The 5,251-nt window shown below is 46.2% G+C and overlaps 1 pseudogene; it reads right to left on the reverse strand.

Moving 5' to 3' along the window:
• Window positions 1-3,208: 3,208 nt before the first annotated feature.
• On the reverse strand, window positions 3,209-4,523 carry LOC147958195 (uncharacterized; annotated as a pseudogene).
• Between the last annotated feature and the right edge of the window lie 728 nt (window positions 4,524-5,251).

Here is a 5,251-nt window from a genome sequence, read left to right on the forward strand (position 1 = left end):
AATTTCTCAAGTTCTTGCTTCCTTTGAAGATAATCATAGGAAAGCTTTTCATGAGTTGTTGAGAGAGTATCAAGACGATCTTCAAGTTCCTGATACTTAACGTTAAGGTTTTTTATGTCTTCAATTAAGGATTCAGATCGAGTCATTTCAGCACCCAACAGATCATCGCTTCTGTCTAACAGTTTTTGAATATGTTCCATAGCTTTCTGTTGTTCAGTTGCAATTTTAGCAAGTGTTTTGTAGCTGGGTTTTGAATCACAGTCAGAGTCATCGTCACTAGATGTTTGATAGCGAGTAGTGCGTGTGTTTACCTTGGCACCGCGTGCCATGAAGCAGTAGGTAGGAGTGGAGTCGTTCTTGTCATTTGCGTCGGTGTCGGTGATGCAGTCATTGTCTTCAGTGTTGAAGATGGACTTGGTGACGTATGCTGTAGCCAGACTCGCAATGCCAGAATCAGACTCCTCCTCAGACTCCACCTCTGCCTCCTCAGATGCGGACTCCTCCTCTGAATCCATCTCCTTGCCAACAAACGCATGTGCCTTGCCAGATGAGCTCTTCTTGTGTGATGAAGACTTTGATGAAGACTTGGAAGAAGACTTTGAGTATTTCTTCTTCTTCTTGTCGTCAGAATCATATTCCTTGCTCTTCTTCCTTCTGTTCTCATTGTCCCACTGTGGACACTCAGAGATGAAGTGTCCAGTTTTCTTGCACTTGTGACATGTTTTCTTCTTGTAGTCATGAGAAGAAGCTTCAACATTCCTTGAGCTTGATCGTGAAGATTTTCTGAAGCCTTTCTTCTTGGTGAATTTTTGGAACTTCTTCACTAGCATTGCAAGTTCTCTTCCAATGTCTTCAGGATCATCAGAACTGCAGTCAGATTCTTCTTCAGATGAGGAAACAGCTTTTGCCTTCAAGGCACGAGTTCGCCCATAGTTTGGACCGTAGATATCTCTTTTCTCAGAAAGCTGAAACTCATGTGTGTTGAGCCTCTCAAGTATGTCAGACGGATCGAGTGTCTTGAAATCAGGACGTTCTTGAATCATCAGGGCCAGGATGTCAAACAAACTATCAAGTGATCTCAGCAGCGTCTTGACGATTTCATGTTTGGTGATCTCAGTGGCGCCGAGGGCTTGAAGCTCATTTGTGATGTCAGTGAGCCGGTCAAATGTGTGCTGGACATTCTCATTGTCATTTCGCTTGAAGCGGTTGAAGAGGTTGCGAAGAACACTGATTCTTTGATCTCTCTGGGTTGAGACGCCTTCATTGACCTTGGAGAGCCAGTCCCAGACCAGCTTGGATGTCTTCAAGGCACTCACACGACCATACTGTCCTTTTGTCAGATGACCACAGATGATATTTTTGGCAGTAGAGTCCAGTTGAGTGAACTTCTTGACATCAGCAGCAGTGACACCTTCTCCAGCCTTGGGAACGCTGTTCTCGACGACATACCATAGGTCGACGTCAATAGCTTCAAGATGCATGCGCATCTTATTCTTCTAGTAGGGATATTCAGTTCCATCGAAGACGGGGCAAGCAGCGGAGACTTTGATTATCCCTGCAGTCGACATAGCTAAAACTCCAGGTGGTTAAACCAAATCACACAGAACAAGGGAGCACCTTGCTCTGATACCAATTGAAAGTGCGTTATATCGACTAGAGGGGGGTGAATAGGCGATTTTTATGAAAGTCTTCAAAACGTGGGAGTTATGAAGACAAACAGTGAAGATTATGCCTATTACTATGCAGCGGAAGTTAGATTACACTAGGCCAGCCATGGTCATGTATTCAATAGAGTGAAAGCACAATGACAAACAGCTTCGGTGTAATAAGGATCAGGTAGGAAGAAGTTATGAAGCCAAACAGATCATGCATTCACGTTGTGAAGACAAATGATAAAGCAACCATGCAATGGCTTCACAATGAGTAACAGTAAGAAAAGGAAGTGAAGATGAAACCAGTGACTTGTTGAAGACAATGATATGTTGGACCAGTTCCAGTTGCTGTGACAACTGTACGTCTGGTTGGAGCGGCTAGGTATTTAAACCTTAGGACACACAGTCCCGGACACCCAGTCCTGAACACACAGTTCAGGACACCAAGTCCTCACCGTATTCTCCTTGAGCTAAGGTCACTTAGTCCTCGCCCAATCACTCTAGTAAGTCTTCAAGGTAGACTCCCAAACCTTCACAGACTTTGTTCACTGGCAATCCACAATGTCTCTTGGATGCTCTGAACGCGACGCCTAACCGTCTAGAGGATACACAGTCCTCAAGTGTAATAAGTCTTCAGATCACACAGACAAGAAGACTTAAGTGATGCCTAATTTACTCTGGCTCTGGGTGGTTAGGGCTTTTCTCCTCGCTAGGAATTTTCTCTCAAAGGCTTCGAGGTGGGTTGCTCTCAAACGACAAAAGCCGTGCACTGAAATCTGAGCAGCCAACCGTTTATGGTTGTGGGGGTGGGCTATTTATAGCCACTTGGCAACCCGACCTGATTTGTCCGAAATGACCCTGGGTCACTAAGGAACTGACACGTGTCTCAACGGTCAGATTTCGAACTCTCATGGCAACTTTACTTGGGCTACAAGCAAAGCTGACTTGTCCGGCTCTGGACAAGATTCGCTCTCATTGTCTTCACTCGAAGACATAGGTTTTTTGATTTAGGCATCACTTCAGTCATTCTGACTGGTTCTCCTGGACCCCACTTAACAGTACGGTGGTTCCTATTACTCAACACAAAATAAAAAAAACTACGAAAGATATAAATCTTCGAGCTCCATAGGCTTCATAACGTGTCTTCTTTTGTCATAGTCTTCAATGTGAATATCTTCATATACCACCTTTGTCTTCAATGTCTTCATACATTTTTAGGGGTCATCTCTGGTAGTAAAACCGAATCAATGAGGGACTTCTACCTGTGTTTTCCTGCAATTCTCACAAACACATTAGTCCCTCAACTAGGTTTGTCGTCAATACTCCAAAACCAACTAGGGGTGGCACTAGATGCACTTACAATCTCCCCCTTTTTGGTGATTGATGACAAACTAGTTGAAGTTTTAAACGGGGAATATAAAGTGTGAAGTTTGTAAAGGATAGGGAATTGTCTTCATAAGTTGCAAGGGCTCCCCCTGAAGATGTGCATATAAGTTAATTTGCTTTTGGAATGCAAATGCACATGGCAGGTTGTACTTGTGGAGATCCACTTCAGCTTATGATGACAATTCACTATGCATGTGAAAGTATATGAAGATAATGACATGCATAATGTCAATGCTGCGAGGTGGACCCCTTTTTGTTACCTCGAGGAAGTGGTTTTGGATGATGGACTTCTTGTGATCATGATCAGTGACCCATCCACTATTGTGCTTGAGGCGGTGAATGAAATTCTTTCTTCTTCTATGATTGACACGGAGATGAAAAAAACAGGTGTTGGCATCTCCAACTTTGAGGTTGGTGATTCTCGAACATTGCCTTTTTCGGGCACGCTCAAGCACAGATAGACTAAGACCTTGTGCTTGAGCCTCCTACAGAGATCACGCTCATCAGCACTGAGAGGCCAGGAGTCTTGGGCCTCGTCCAAACGGAGAATTACCTCTAGGGCCATGTGGACTTGCACCTTCGAATGTGCAAAAATCGTCTTGCTCCATTTTTTAAGCGCTTGGCTCGTATTTTCCATTTTGTGAAAGAGAATGTGGTAGGGGTCCACGTGGTTCACCTGTCTACCCCAAACTCCTTGGACAATATCTTGGAACCCAGGCATTTTGGTCCAAAAGTTTCAAAGCGGAAGCACTTGTTTCTCGGCGGCCCTTTATCATTGGCGAGGAGAAGTGGGCAATGGTCAGAGAGCGAAGACGAAAGAGCATGCAGAAGATGTGTGCCAAATTCGACGTCTCATTCCTCATTGCATAAGAAAGAGTCGAGCTTGCTCATGGTTGGATCATTTCGCTCGTTGCTCCAAGTAAATTTCCGGTTTTGCAAGCGTATCTCTTTAAGCTCACACACATTGAGCGCGTTGCGGAAACGGACAATTCGACTCCGATCAACATTTGCACGGGTTTTGTCTCTAGCTCTATATATTTGGTTAAAGTCACCGATGACCAACCATTTGTCTCCAGTGGGGGGCTTCTCCTGGGCCAGTTCCTGGAAGAAGGCGTCTTTGAGGTTGCTTCGAGTCGGGCCGTAGACAGATGTTAGCTTGAATGAAGTGCCTGATGAAGCAATGGTGACTTTGGCAAAGAGGAAAAATGCACCGAAGGACACATCCTAGACGGAGACAAAGTTCTCATCCCAGAGAAGCAGAATGCTGCCGCGAGTGCCCAATGTCGGACATTGAGCAAAGTTCTTCAATCTGTGCCCTCCCAGGTGGGAAGCAGTGAAAGGGTCGACCTGCTCGAGCTTGGTTTCTTGAAAACAAATGATATGACAAGGAGTAGCATTGACGGTCTCATAGATGGCAGCACGACGATCAGGACAGTTTAAGCCTCGGACATTCCAACTAAGAACACTCAAGTTTTGATCTAACATTGATGAACTCGGATTACATCGGAGGAGCAGATCCAAACATGATCAGCTCTAGGCGTACCGCACAGCAATCGAAAGTGGAACAAAGCACAACTCAGCAGCCAGCAACAATTGCAACACACATCTAAAGGTGCCTCGCCAGGGCAACAGCTAGCCGCAGCCCTCAAGACCAGCAGCAAGCAGGCATAAAACATGCATTTCAGGGTTGTAGCTAACATGAAGAAGGGGCAACATCAACTGGGACTTGCACCAGTCCGATCATGCCGACACGCCGGCGATCTCCTTGGCCGACGCCTGCAGTTCAGGGCCAGCCTCACCTCCATGTTCCAACAGAGCGTCTTCAACAGCCGTAGCAAGGTCACAATCAAGGTTGAACAGAGCCCTAAGGGCTGAAACAGCTATGTCCGGTAGCCTTCCCTGAAACATGTCGACGAACTTGCCAATGGCGTCTTCCATGAGTTGTTGTCCTTCATCTATGATTCCCATGTGCTGGCACAACAACCTCTCGGCCATCTGTGCCACATGCATCTTTCTGTTCTTTGCTCGAAGGCGTGGGCTGCACCTAGTCGTGTCGAAGACAACCACACCCGCAAGTGTCTTCCTCCTGTTTGCAGGCTGGCGCGGTGGAGTGGAGCTTGGCGCAGGTAGCAGCGATGGCTGACGGGCAACAAAGTATGGGCATCTTCGTTGCGACGCGGCCGGGCTTCCTGGAGGGGTGGACATGGGGATGT

The sequence above is a fragment of the Triticum urartu genome, chromosome 7A, assembly GCF_056163025.1.
Source record: "Triticum urartu cultivar PI428250 chromosome 7A, HENAU_Tu73, whole genome shotgun sequence".
NCBI lineage: Eukaryota > Viridiplantae > Streptophyta > Magnoliopsida > Poales > Poaceae > Triticum > Triticum urartu.